General features: G+C 41.1%; 1 long non-coding RNA gene across 1 annotated transcript; it reads right to left on the minus strand.

Moving 5' to 3' along the window:
* Nucleotides 1-1,092: 1,092 nt before the first annotated feature.
* On the minus strand, nt 1,093-15,089 carry LOC126355764 (uncharacterized). The gene is made up of 2 exons (XR_007565527.1): nt 13,913-15,089; nt 1,093-2,540 (listed from the first exon to the last, which is right to left on the minus strand). It is a non-coding gene; the product is annotated as an uncharacterized LOC126355764 (long non-coding RNA).
* Nucleotides 15,090-15,774: the final 685 nt, after the last annotated feature.

Consider the following 15,774-nt stretch of genomic DNA (forward strand, 5'->3'; position numbering starts at 1 on the left):
TGTGTGTGTGTGTGTGTGTGCGCGCGCGCGCGAGAGAGAGAGAGTATATACCTATCCTTTTTTCCCCCTAAGGTAAGTCTTTCCGCTCCCGGGATTGGAATGACTCCTTACCCTCTCCCTTAAAACCCACATCCTTTCATCTTTCCTTTTCCTTCCCTCTTTCCTGACGAAGCAGCCGCCGGTTGCGAAAGCTCGAAATTCTGTGTATGTGTGTTTTATTCATTGTGCTTATTTACCGGCACTTTCCCGCTTGGTAAGTCTTGGAATCTTTGTTTTTAAAATATAATTTGCTCTATATAAAAGATTTTATTTGATTATTTTTAGTTTTTCAGCCAGCATTTAGAGAGATTTTAGAGTAATGTCAATCACAAAAGGCAGAGGTGGGTCACTGCTTGCTTGAGTCTGCAAAATAAAATGCACTCGAATAGGAAATATAAATGTTATTTATGGAATAATGGGGAACACAACATGGTGGTGTATAACAGGCAACCACATGTGAGTGGAAAAACTATGCTTGGGATGGAAATGGTGTTACATGATGTACTCTCTGCTGCTGCATCCTGTACCATGTGTCAATACTGTGGGGCTTTGTCAGTACTCTGGCCAAATCCTGACCAATATGGCTGTGTATTCCTGTTGTTCAATTCCAAACATTTTTGGCTTTCCAGCAGTAAATTTTGAAGCACCATCTGCATAAACCTGTCTACTGTCATAGCGTGTTGGCAATGTTCACATGTGAAAGTGCAACTGCCCTCATAATCATTTGTGTAGTACCAGCAACTCCACACACAAATAAGAACATGCACAGAGTTCTAACCATATTAATGTGAATACAATTCTGTTATTCCCTACATCCAAGTTCAAGCCAGTCAGAGTCCAAGACACAGTTAGTCACGAGAGTGGAGTTATAATGTTCCTCTGCTACTGGGAATAAACTTAAATATTCAAGTTTCATTGCTGTTTTTTGTCAGACAGGTGGTGTCACATTTCAGAAAATGAATATCCTTCCTTCATGAAACATGCCTGGTATCCAAACTCTTGTGACTTTTGTAATACATTAATTATTAAAATGATGTAGTCAACATGATGGAGTTAGTCATTCACCAGTTTATTTCTAAAAAGACATACACCAAATATTATCCACGACTAACACAATATGGGTCTAATACTGCACTAAAACTGACTAAATACTGACAAAAAACTAACACATAACTAACTTACCATGGCTACTGCTGCTACTCCTTATATAACATCCAACAATCACAGAATGTTCTACATATTGTTCAAACTGCACATAATTTAACTTACAAATGAAATTTGTGTGTTGTCATAAAACTGGTTACAGCTTTTAGCTTGATAAATTGTAACATCCCTGAAGTAATTACTATGTTGAAATAATTCAGTTCTTGCATTAAAATTTCATGAGACATACATTGATAACAATACAGTGACTATTTGCATCAATTAATTCATAATTACACCATAATGTTTGATGTTAACAGGATTTTGGTGTCTTCACATTGGGTTCTGTTGTTATTTCTACTGGTATTTTGTATATTATTCTTTTAAAGAAGGTTCTGAGGTGGTTGAGAGGGAGTTAGTGGCATGTTTCCAGTGTATCTTGTCATTGATTCTCTCATAATCTCTATGCCACATGGTGTGCTGGCACCAGTGTCAATTAATACACTGCATTTTTATGTCCTTGACTTAGTTGTAACATTCAGTGAAGGAAATATTGCGATGTGTGAAGTCCAGAAAATACTGCTTTAAACTATTGGTTGTTTCACAATGAAACACAATTAATAAGCTTTTTAATGTGCTGTGGTACAAGCTCTCTTCTGTATAGTCCTCATATCCTAATTGCTGTAGAAGTAGAAGCCTGCTACCACCACTATAAAGTTTCTATGTGCTGCCTGTCTCTGTGCTACAGGCTAAGTCTGCGGCTCCATCTTGGTGACATGCTGCAGTTCCAAGGCATACAGACTTGAAGTAAGTGGTGTAGCAGGCTTAAAGTAACTGTTTAAACTGGCCCTCCAGTCTGCAACGGCGAACCTAAATGATGGTGGATGAAAAGGCACTGGCGGCATGTTCCTTGTGAGTCTTGCCATTGGCCTCTATCGATACTCTTGTAACCTCTATGCCGCATGGTTTTCTGGCACCAGTATACACCAGCACATCAACCCCCCCCCCCCCCCCCCCACCCCCAGAAATGCCACACTGTTCTCGTGTAGTGAGGCTCCGAACAACAATGGGGAGGAGGGAGGCAGGATGCTGGACATTGTGATGGGCTGGGAGCCGTGACGGTGGAGGACGGTGGAATACCAACCATACCCCACCATCCGGAAAACTGCTGCCAGGACACCCGTCCAGACCCGAGGGCACGTGCCGGGGCGCTGACTGCGATGGCAATGGTGGGTCCAAGTCCACGGGGTCGGCAGCAAGTGGGGACGGCGAGGGCGAGGATGCATCATCCTCCTGGGGTGCTCTGGTCGCACCAGAGGCCAGCTGCAAAGGCTGCACGGTCTCATTAAGCCGTGAACCTGGAGGAAGAAAAGCAGCAGAGTAATGGGGCAAATTACACGTGCGAATTTGGTTCTGGTGGTGCTGCTGCAAATGATCGGGACCTGCAATTAAGTACACGTATGAGCCAATGCGTTTTGGATTATGCCTCTTTACCCAGTGCCCACGGTTGCCATAAACCCTGAAAAGAAAAAGATCGTGTGACACAAAGCAATATTTGTGGACCATTGTTGGCACTATCTGCTGCTGTGGTAGTAGCAAGTGTAGCAGTGTCGAATGGCAGCAGCCGTACAGAAGTTTTGCTGGTGATGGTCCATCTCGTGGGTGGGAGCAATAGGAGGTGAGACAGTGTTGCAGCACCTGTTCCCCAGTGTGGGTGGTGCAAAGCTTGGCCATCTATTGCTTGAATGTGTGTACAAAGCGTTCTGCTTCTCTACTGGACTGCGCGTTTAATGGAGCACCCGTTAGATGACGAATGCCATTGCACTGACAAAACTGTTCAGTCATGTGAAGTGAACTATGATCCATTGTCTGACACAAATACTTCTGGCAAACCTTCTATGCAAAATATTGAGGACAACACTTGAATGGTGCTATGTGATGTGGTAGAGTTCAGAGGCACCACAAATAGGAACTTGCTGAAAGAGTCTACTATGAGCCAATAAATGTTCCAAAATGGTCCTGCAAAGTCTATGTGCATTTGTTGCCATGGTGACTGAGTCTTAGGCCAATCTGCAAATGTCTGTGATGGAGCAGATTGGTTCTCTGCACATGCAATGCGGGCACCTATGCCCTGCCAAGTACAGAGCCAGCGCGCAAACTGTTTATTGCGAATAATTCCCCAATGTCCTTGATGGAGCAATCGCAGCACATCCTTTTGCAACATTTCAGGAATAAGCACACGGGATTGTTCAGTGTCATTTTGAATTATAATCATGTGCTGTTGAAATGAAAGACTATGCCAATGTGCAAAATATGGGATCACAACTGAGTTCTGGGTACTGTTAAATGAACAAGGCCAAGATGTGCGAATATAATGCAACAAAATCTTGAGCTCTGGGCTGCTTCCATCGCCTGTGCTATTTTTCTGTAGTTCAAGGAAAAAGATTCCAGCAATTCAGATTTGGCAACAAGATGCGGCAGATGCATCAAAATTAGAGTGTGGGCCAATTGGAAGGCGAGATTGGGTGTCTGCATTGCCATGCTTTACCATAGGTCTTTAAACAATTTCATACCAATACTGAGAAAGCAACAAAGCCCATCATTGCAATTTCTGAGCAGTGCCTGTAGGAACCGGCTTTGATGGATGAAACAAGGACTGCAAAGCATTGTGATCCGTCATTAAATAGAACTTGCGACCATACAAATAGTGACGAAATTTTGTCACACCAAACACAATATCAAGAGCTTCTTTCTCAATCTGAGAATAACTACAATTAAGTTAACAACTTTGAGGCAAAAGCAATAGGTTTGTCTTGTTCACCAATTATGTGTGAATGCATAGTGCCGATTCCGTAGGAAGAAGCATCGATTTGCAAAACTACTGAAAATGCACTAAACATCTGTCACTAAGCAAAGCTTTTATGAGTTTCTGAAAGCATCTTGAGAATCTTTAGACCACACAAAAGGCACATTTTTGCAACACAAACTATGCAATGGAGCCGAGACCTGAGTGGCATTCTGTATGAACTGAGTGCAGTATGTCATCTTGCCTAGTACTGACTGCAATTCAGACACATTGCGAGGAACAGGCAGGTCACGGATTGCAAGCAAATGAGATTGAAAGGGATACACACCCTGACTGTTTATCACATGACCTAAGTATTGTTGTTCACTTTGAAAAAAGTCATACTTTTCGAGACAACACGAGTCCTGCTTCTGACAACACTTGAAAAGGAGCATACAGATTGGCAATTAATTCCTCTGGTGTATGACCTGAGACGACAATATCATCAAGATAGTTTGAGCAAAATGGCACTTTTTCAGTCAGCTGTTCCAAGTAACATTGAAAAATGGCAGCTGCGGAAGCACTGCCAAAGAGCAAAAGTAAATCTTGAACAGTCTAAGTGTGTTTTTACAACAAACACTTTCTGTGATTCTTCATCCAATGGAATTTGCAAATAGATATAATGCAAATCTATCTCAGAGAAGTAACATCCTGCACCGAGCCTGTCCATGAGTTCCTTAGGGTGAGGTAATGGATAAGTGCCAACTACTGTCTGTGGGTTTTAGACTTGAGGTCAACACAAACGTGAATCTGACCAGAAGGCCTAGGCTGAATGGGAGCTATTAATCATTATCTTACAACTCTTCCAATTCAGTGGCTTGCTTGTCTCATAAAGCAATTTGAACGGGGTGGGCCTGAAAAAACTGAAGACTGTGTATTGTCTTTCAATGTGACATGTGCTACAAAGTTATTAGCTTTTCCCATTCCTTTGGAAAGTAGTCCAGGAAATTCAGTAAGCAAGCTCTCTACAATGGCTTTCAGATCAAAAGCTCATAAGGAAAGTACATTGTCCTGGATGCTAAGACCAAAGAAATTGAAGGCCTCTGAACCGAAAGTGTTCACACTGTTTTTTGACTTTGACACAGTAAAATTCACTGTCCTAATGTAAGATTTGTAAGTGGCAGGCAAACTACACTGTCCAAGCACTGGAATTTCCTGCCCATTGTAAGCAGTGAGGTGTTTGCTGGATTTGTGTTTACATTTTGCGGTGTGCAGTTGCAGGTGTAACAGTTATAAAGCTAAGCACTGACAAAGTTATTTGTGCCCTGTTATACAGTTATTAAATATAATAGTTTTCAACGGTGCTGCACGTTGTTTGTGGTGAAATAACGATTTAATAAACTTTTGGAAATTTTGGCCCACTGTTTTTAGATTTTTTTGTGCGTTGAAGCCCTTTAGTAAATTTTGTGTTTTAGTTTTCAGCTGACATTTCTAACTGTTTCTAGTGAAATGTTTCAGTAAAATTTTCATTCAGTGATTTAACTTTGTTGAGTGTTCCAGTCATAGCTTGAATTTTTAGTTTTAGCTAATTATTTTATGAAGTTTTGTTGGTATTGGTATTAACTGTGGTGAAGTAGTATTAAAGGAAGTAGTAGCTTTCTTAGTAGACAGAATGTTGAGACCGGTATTGTTAGTTCTACAAATAGTTCTACTGGTGAAACTGAACTCAGGTAACATAGACTTATAGTTTTTTTTTTCAGTAACTGTAAAATTTTACCATGAGTGAGAAGTGTGGGCTCTGTCATAGGTTTGTGAGTAGTGTAACCCAGTGTGGGATTTGTTCGGAGTATTTTCATTGGGGAGGAATGCAGTGAGGAAGCCAGTGGGCATTCTAGCGAGATCCTCTCCTGGGAATGCAGAATCTGTAGTAGAGCATAGAGGAGCAGGAACATAAGATCTATGCCCTTCAAGTGCAGTTCCAATGCGCAAAGAAGGAACTAAATGGGTTGAGGAGGGTGAAGGGTGGTGGGGAATGGGAACTAGCAGTTGGCAGGAAGGCAGCTAGGAGGAGGACGTATTCAGACAGTTATACTTTCCGTATGTGCAATAGATTAGACCATCTGTCAGAGCTGATTGGAGAGGAGCCTCTTGTAGCTGTATATGTAGGGAACATGCAGCAGTCCTCAGCAGTTAGCAGGCCTAGGTCAATTGCTTAGTCTAATAGAAAGAAGAAGGTTCTGCTGCTAGGTAGTTCGCATGGTAGAGGTGTAGCCCAGCAGTTTTAGGAAGTTTTGGGGAGTGAGTACCAGGTCACCAGCCTAGTGCAGGGTTGGCTCAGGTGACTTGAGAGCATAGGGGAGTTATGTAGGAATTTTATGGAGGAGGATAGTGGATGGAGCAGTGAACAGTCTTGATAGGAATGGGGAATATGATGTAGATGGTGACCTGATAAAGATAGCTACTCAAACTGGTGGCACTAATGTGTATTTCATGCAACTGTTTCAGTGTCATGATCAGCCTCAACTTAATGCAGCTGTTGGGTATGTTAACATGGAAAAGGCACTGGTGGCAGAGGGCATGGGTTACATTTCAGTGGTGACAGTTGAGTTTATCAGTAGATCAAGTTTCAAAGGTGTAGCCTGCACCTCAATAGGTATTGGAAGTGGAGGCTTGCAAAGTTTATAGGTGACAGTGTAGTGGGTGATGATGGGATCAGTCATGGAAAAATTCCTGTGGTAGTTGGTGTTAGAGCAGCACCTTGTTTAGATTGAAGTCAGCTGATAGGTATACCTGCTTCAAGGAAGTGCCTCTAACTAAGGGCTCGTCTTCAGAGGACGTCATCTTTCCATGCAAAGAAGGAATTGGCATATTTTATCAAAATATAAGAGGTATTAGAGTTAAAGTTAGTGAACTGCTTATACATGTTGAGCCCCGAAATTATTAGTATATTGAAGCACCACTTAAATAATTTTACAATTAAGAGGCTTCCTTTACCAGGATTCAGATTAGCTGGCTGTTTTTTCAAGGAGTTCCTTGCAGGGTGGGGGAGTAATGATGTACAAAAAGAAAAAAAAATACAGTATTCCATTTAAGTCTATAGACGTATCATGGCACCGCACTGAACAGACATTTGAATGTTGTGCAGGAGCAGTTGACTTTAGTGAAACTAAACCTCTTATTATTGTTGTTTATAGGTCCCGTAACTCTGATTTCAGAGCATTTGTGCTCAAGCTAGAGATGGTTCTTGATTCACTTTGTAGGGAGCACCAGAAATTAGTTATATGTGGTGACTTCAGTATAAATGTTATATATTATGGTGCAAGGAAAAGGATGTTGGTAGTCCTAAATTCATATGATCTGATGCAGATTGTGTTTTTTCCAACTAGGGTGCAGGGGAACAGCAGCACATCCATAGACAATAATTTTAATCATTCTTCATTACTAGGTGGGCATTATGTTAGTAAAATGGTGTATGGCCCTTCAGACCATTATGTTCAAATATTAACACCAAAAGGCTTTTGTACTCAAACAAGTGTCACATGTAATTACAGACTATGTAGGAAAGTTAATCCAGCAGCAATAGAGTTTTTTAATCCTTGTCAGGGAACAAGAGTGGCAGGATGTTTATAGTGCCGATAAAATAGATGATAAACATAATGCTTTCCTTAACACATTTCTCATGCTCTTTGGCAGTTGCTTTCCATAAGAACATTCTAAATTGGGTACCAGCAGTAAAAGGCAGCCTGGGTGGCTGACCAGTGGGATAAGGATATCATGTAGAACAAAGTGGGAATTACATAAAAATGTTAGAAGTAGTCACAATCAAGCTACAGTAGCCCATTACAAACAGTATTGTAAGGTGCCTAAAAATGTTATTAGGAAGGCAAAAAGTATGTGGTATGCAAACAGAATAGCTAATTCACAGGATGAAATTAAAACCACATGGTCAGTCGTGAAGGAAGTGTCTGATCAGCAGCACAAGGTCGACAATATAAAATCAGTTCGTAGTAAAAATATTTGTTACTGAAAAATCAGATATATATATACAATATTTAACAATCATTTCCTGAGCATAGCTGCTGAATTAAACAAAAATTTAGATTCTACAGAGGGTGATTGAGTCAATAATTAAATCACTGAAGACTAAGGACTCTCATTGATCTGATGGTGTCCCTAGCAGACTATTAAAGTACTGTGCTGCACATGTTAACCCAGTATTTAGTCATATTTGTAATTTTTACTTTAGGAATGGTCAGTTTCCTGAATAATTAAAGTAATAAGTAGTAAAGCCGCTTTATAAAAAGGGAGAAAAAGATAATGGGGACAATTTTATACCTATTTCTATGACATCAGTGTTTGCTCAAGTTATTGAAAAGGCTGTGTATGGAAGGATAATTGATTATTTTATATCACATAATTTGTTGTCAAATGTACAGTTCAGCTTTAGAAGTCATTTAACAACTGAAAATGCTGTCTTCTCTTTCCTCTGTGAGGTACTGGATGGATTAAACAAAAGTTTTTGGACACTAGACATACTTTTTTGATTTAACTAAGGTGTTTGTTTGTGTTGCTCACAAAACATTGCCCCAGTAGTTGGACCATTACGGAATATGGGGAGTAGCTCACAATTGGTTCACCTCTTACTTTACCAACAGACTGCAAAAGGTCATTATTCATAATGTTAAGAATGGCTTTGATGTGGAGTCTGAATGGGGTACTGTCAATTGGGGAAGAGGGGGGGGGGGGGGGGTGCCCCAGGAATCAGTTTTGGGGCCACTCCTGTTCCTTATTTATATAAATGATATGCCTTCTAGTATTATAGGTAACTCTAAAACATTTCTGTTTGCTGATGACACTAGCTTGGTAGTAAAGGATGTGTGTGCAGCATTGGCTCAGTTTCAAATAGTGCACCTCATGACCTAAGTTCATGACTAGTGGAAAATAAACCAAAGCTAAATTAGAATAAGACTGTTTTTACAGCTTCTAACACACAATTAAAAAAAAAACCTGACACTTTAATTTCACATATCATTAGTGAAAGTGAAGAGCTCAAATTTCTAGGTGTTCGAATAGATAGTAAACTTTCATGGAAAACCCATGTTCAGGATCTTGTTCAAAGACTTAATGCTGTCATTTTTACTATTCGGACAGTATCTGAAGTGAGTGATCGTTTAACACGAAAATTAGTCTACTTTGCTTATTTTCATTGCATCATATTGTATTTTTTTGGTAATGATTCCCATTCTAAAAGGATATTTTTTGCTCATAGGCGGGCGGTTTGGGCCATAAGTGGTGTAAGTTCAAAAACCTCTTGTCAACCCCTGTTGTTAGGGTTGCCATAATCCAAAGACTAAAATCAAGGACAAAATTCGGTGATTATAAAGATGTGGTTGAAACACGGACCGATATGTTGTGCAAGTGACTATTGATTTGCATTTCAGTTGAATCTTCATCATTACTTTACAGTGATAATTATGAAGATGTGGTTAAAACCTGGATCACACAATGTCCTTCCACCTTTCTGCATGTCCAAATCTTCATAATTACCATAATTCAAACAGTAATTCTGTCAGTAAAGAAGTTGTAATTTGACAAGGAAAATTTATCCAAGCATTAATGGTGTCTATAAAGGAGTGGTCAATGATGAAGAAAATTAATTGCAACTGACATTAAATAAGTTTTTAATTAAAGCACTGAACACAAATTATTAACAAGTACACAATCATGCTGCTACGATTGATCTGTGGCAGTTATCGACTGCAAGAGTCGACCGCCTCATCTTTGAGAACAAACTTCTTTGAAAACTGTTGATCTTAGTGTGCTCCGAACTCTGTATTCGAGCGGATGTGTTTGTACAGACATGATCAAATTAAAGTTAATTCATTATAAACGAGCGAATACTTAATGTTGGGTTCGATATTACCATACGTAACATATTGATCCCCACACTGGTGACCCCGATGCTCACAAACGCCGCTTACGATGCCAGAAATATGTAATGGAACATCGCCATGGACAAACAATGCAGCAACCCTTTGTCGGATTTCTACATCCATCGACTTCGCATCTGGATGCAGTGTACAGGAAGTGTAATTAGTGTGTAAATTCCTGATTCTTGTGTGAATCGTGCTTTTTGGTAACTTTCGTCACCTTCTCACACATCGACAATGCGACCGGGGCGCACACATCTTCCACCGAAACCCGTTCAACGTGTCAGTAATTTCACTTATGGACAGTGCAGTGCTCCTTCGCCAATTAATTTGGACAATTTTGACTTGCTTCTGTGTAATGAATTAACTTTGTGCAGTGCTTCGATATCGGACAATCATGCCAAACAATGGAAAGCAACAAACGGGGACTATGTTGCAAATCCCAGTTCGCACGAACTCCAAACTATGGCTAAATTGCATGCCTGGTCGAATTCACAGGATCAATTTCATCAAGGACATCCTATCGATCAACGACAATGCACCAATTACAGTGCAACACTGGACGTGCCATTCCTCCCTCTGTGCAGCACCCAAGCCGCACCGGCTCTGCTCGACAGCTACCAACAGCGACGTCACGGCCACTGCCTGCTGGCTCACAGACCTCGACACAGTGAAAACAAACAGCTGCGCGACATACAATCCTGCCACGGCTACCGCACCCACATCTTGTCAACAACTCGTCGACACTACACACGTTTACCACCCGGCCGTTCACTACTCGATCATGCCCGCAACTTATTCACCCACCCCAGACGACGATTTCATCCATATCAATGCTTCGTACAGCAGTGAACATGTTCTCACTCTGCCGCCGCCCAGTACTGAGTTTCACATTCGCAATCACACACACGATCTCTTCTACTCAAAGTGTTACGTCAATAGCGTGCCGCCGACCTTGTCTTGTACGCCAGTTTACCCTTTGATTACAGGTTACAGATTGTGGTTTCGACCCCATCTTACTCAGTGTTACACAGCAGACTGCTTCATGACATACATTTTCGCCTGAACAACTGCAACAGCTACGTGAGCAAATTGCGACATAAAACTTGTTGGTACAAGATCAGTTCCACATGCTGCAGCCGACACCGACCGAGCACGACATGCAAAGAGATGCTCCTGTCATTGTTCTGCCTCCGACTGCTGACAATCCTTTGACGTTACATACATTTTCGCCTGAACAACTGCAACAGCTACATGAGCAAATTGTGACATACAAATTGTTGGTACAAGATCAGTTACACATGCTGCAGCCGACACCGGCTGAGCACGACATGCAACGAGATGCTCCTGTCATTGTTCCGCCTGCGGCTGCTGACGATCCTTCTCCATTACTACCAGCTACAACTAATACCCTGACAATCACGCTACATGGATCTATGTCCCAGATGTCACAACTGTCAGCATCATGTCGCCTCAAGTGGAAATTCTACGTTACTGATGTGATACACAACTTATTTACATCGCTGCCACCTTTCGTTGGTAGTTCCAGACACTTCGTTTCTGTACCACGGCTTAACCAGCCGCATTCCAGTGCTGCTTGCTTTGCCGCCCTCTTCACTACCTCCGCAATGTACAACCAACACATCTGCTGTTTCTGTTACGACAAGTGAGCATGACTGTGCAGTAGCTTCACGCGAGCAGCTTGCAGCCTTACAACTCGACAGCACACACGCAGCTCCAGTTCCATCAAACTGTGTCGCCTCTCCGCCACAGACCAGTAGTTCATCTGCCGATTTGACATTGTCACGTTCACATTAAGTCTTATCGCCTTCCTGTTCCGACCGTGGTTTCGCCAAAAACATCCGCCTTCCACATCTCTCGTCGTCGCCATGCCTCATGCACAGGGCTCACGGCCGTGCCTCCCAACCTTCGATTGTGGCTGTTTTGCACATCAAAACACCGACACTCAACACCCTGCCATCTACCACTGTAACACACTCACCATCCATGGACTCTGTGGTGACACTTCCGTCTACACCGAAGTCATCTGCCGCCAAGGTCAGTCATGTGCAGCTTGCTGTTTTCTCCCCTGCTGCGTCATCAAGCGCCTCTATAAATCCGTCATTACCGTGAGTGTTGCTCATCTGGCATCTCTTACGCAACCTGTTAAGCCACAGCATTCTTGCTCCTTTATGTTGTACGGCCAATAACAAACCATTACCGGACACGTTGCACTTACCGCGGCGCTCGCAGGCAAATACTTTGGCAATACATTTCATCGCATCTTCGATGCACTCTGCGCCTTCGATCGGATCAAACCCCCGCTTTGCCGCACGGCCTCGGCACGACGATGTTCTCCCTACTGACACACCACCACCTACGGCTTCCACCATGCGATCAGTAGTATGGCACAGTCAACCTGTGGACGCCTTCCGCACCTCCTTCCCTCCGCTGGTCGTGCCTACCAAGACATCGATAAACGGTCCGATCGTGTCTCGCACTGGCGCCTGCCATGACACGGTCGTCATGCGCAGCTGCGCCCTCAGCTGGCCGGGTGCACACACGCCTCTCATCATACTTACCGTGCTCCGCACTACCAGCGGAGGCACTGTGGCAGTTATCGACTGCAAGAGTCAACCGCCTCATCTTTGAGAATGAACTTCTTTGAAAACTGTTGATCTCAGTGTGCTCCAAACTCTGTATTCGAGTGGATGTGTTTGTACCGACATGATCAAAATAAGGTTAATTCATTATAAACGAGCGAATACTTAATGTTGGGTTTGATATTACCGTATGTAACGTCTCGATCCCCACAGATATTTATCTTCCACTTCATGCTTTAAACCACTGATATTGCTCTGAGCCCTGGACATAAGAAAGAAACTCACTCGGATTCTGAATCAGTCTATGAAAATTTGTGCAATTTGTGTTTTTCATGTTGTATTGAATTTGGAGCATTGCATTGACTGATATTAAAGCTAGCCAGTTTCTTTCTTCTGTCCATTGTGCATTCACTAGGGAAAACACTCTATCCACATTGGCATTATGCCCTGGAATGGAGAAATAGTACTGCACAATAGCAAGCAGTTCTGAATACTGCTCTTTAAAAACACATTCCTCAAAAAATTTAACCCACTTTTTATGGTGCATCATCACCAAATTAATTGTCACACTCACTCAACTGTAATAAATTACTTTGAACACCTTGTGTAATTTCAAAGTATTGGATCAGAACAGGAAACATTCTTGTGATTACTAGCATCTGTACTGATCCCAACATAGTTAACTTTTGACAGACTATTTTTAACATTTTCTTTCATGAAAGGTGCTATAACATTATTAACAACTGCTTCAGTTTTAGTTTTTGCAGTTGAAAACTGAATTGCTACCTTTCAATCACTAAAAAGTTCACTTATGATTTTTGATGTATAAGACAAAAAAATTGTATGAATGGTGGTGTTTCACAGCATGAAACGCGAATGTTGCTTCTGCCGCAGCAACCTTTTTAGATTCTGCCTGATTGGAACTAAAAAAAAAACTGGTTAACTGTTGGAAGTTGAAGCAGAATTAACAGCTCTTGTGTGTTTCTTGCTTGTTATATGGTAACTGAGAGCTCGTTTTCCTACATTGGCGATTACAATGTAGCAACTGTAATGAAATAATTTAGGATTAGTTGCCATTTAACCAAAAGCATGCGAATTAACATTTTAGTTTATGTACAGTATTTCATAAACATGGACAATCTATTGTGCTATGTTTCCAAGTGTCACACCTACTAAATTTTTACGCCTCAAAACACGCTTTTAGGAGCTCGCCCTGAAAACTAAATTTGATGGCACGATGAAAATATTTTTTTCAATAACTGAAAACTATCACCAGTAAATAAAATTGCGGGAGACTTGCTTTTTAAACACGTACAGTTGAGTAATCTGATCAACTATAATACTTATTTGTATGCTTTCTACAAATGATAGGTACTGTTTATTGTTACATACCTACAATTCATTGTACTTACCCACACACTTTGCAAATAGCCTCATGTTCGTTTCTTCCACGTTTAATACTTGGAAACGCATCAATACATTTTTCTCGAAAATGTACCTTTCGCTTCGACATACGGCGCGTTTACACTGGGTTTGCATCACTGTTGGTGGACTACCGACGTTCCCAACAGAAAATCAATAATCAATGTTCCACAGCGACAGGGGTAGCATTCATCTCACGCTAGGTGAGGAGAACCCTACGTCATAATGACGTAACGCTACGTCATCGTGACGTGAATAACCTAAATCTACTAAATGATTACGTATATCGACCTTTCCAGATGTACCAATAACGTCAAAGCTAAATGTAAATACATGTGTACAAACGAAGTGGCAGGAGTTGTGATATGCTCATCCCAGCTGAATGAATTGTTAAATGTAATCCCAACAATTTGCGATGTTATAGTGTATTTCATGAACATAATTAATGTCTGAGCGAAGGAGCCATAACGAAATAAAAAAAAGCTTGTCATTCTTTTTAAATCCGACGAATCATGGATAAATCGTGTGGACAGAAAAGTGCAGTAATTAATTATTAAGCCGCAATCCAAAGAATGTGGGATGTTATTGTGTGTTTCGTGAACGTAACGAATATCTGAATAAACGAATCACAACCATAACGAAAGTTAAAAAAGGGTCTAGTCATGTTTTCAATCCCACTAATATTCAATAAATCACGTGGGTAAAAACGTGAAATATGAAGAAATTAAAGTGTTTAGTATTTTTTATAAAATCCAATGAATTGTACATAATTCATGTGCGCAGAAACGTTAAACTGAGAAATTGGAGTGGTTCTGAAGATAATTCTGAATGCTGCTAGAAACATTAAACCATCTAGTTCCATTTAATTTTGTCTTGGCGTTGCAAATCAACTAAGAAAGATAATGAAATCTTTCAGACCATCTTCATGGATCTGTTCGAAAGTTCTCTCATTTCCGTTAGAGCCCATGTTCAGAACGACGTACACGCTAGCAACACCGGACAATAGGAAAATCAAGAGGACAATGAAGGCATAGGCTTATAAGCAAATAACAATGCAGATTCAAGACGCACAGAACAGTCGATAGTACAACTCGTGATGACGCGTGCTACGTCACTATGAGCGCGAGATGAATGCTACCCCAGCGACAGCGAAACACGGGAAGTGACGTAGTTCACAGGGTTTACCACATAGAGGTTATTCTTACCTCCATGGTTTACCACAGCCATTTAAAAGCGCTGCGAGTATTATCTTTGAAGACAAAATTTTTGGCGCGCAGAAAGATCTGTGTTTGTTATTGTTTTCGTCAAGGTGGTATATGCCGCGTGGAACTTTTGTATGTAGCAACTCAGTAATAGGCTTTGTGGTATTGTGATTTCTAAGAGACGAAAAGCGGAACGCAAAACTGTTAGAGAGAAAACAGGAAACGTAATGTACATTCGCATTCTGGTAGGCAAATAAGCTGATCGGTTAAAATGATTGTAGTTAGAATATCGTATTTTCCCCGTAGAATATAAATGTATTTGATTTATTTAACACTGTGACATATGTACTCAAGCTCCACGTGTGGTGTTGTACTAATGAACGTTATAAACGGCAGATTTAGTTTCATACCTGTGTTGCATACAACTTAGTACGGTTGTAGTGGCTGTTGGAAGGCTTCTTCAAACGTAACTCTCGTTTAAATATGTTGAAATGTTTGAAGTTGTTGCACTTTATTTTTAGCCACTTAAGTATATAGCGATGAAACTCGCTAAAATCAGGAAGAGAACTGCAGCAAAACTGGAGATACTGTGGGAAATTCACATTTGAAAAATAAGATGCTGAAATAGCAGGCAAGGATTCATATGAATG

This window comes from Schistocerca gregaria, chromosome 3 (genome assembly GCF_023897955.1).
Source record: "Schistocerca gregaria isolate iqSchGreg1 chromosome 3, iqSchGreg1.2, whole genome shotgun sequence".
In the NCBI taxonomy this organism is placed as follows: Eukaryota; Metazoa; Arthropoda; class Insecta; order Orthoptera; family Acrididae; genus Schistocerca; species Schistocerca gregaria.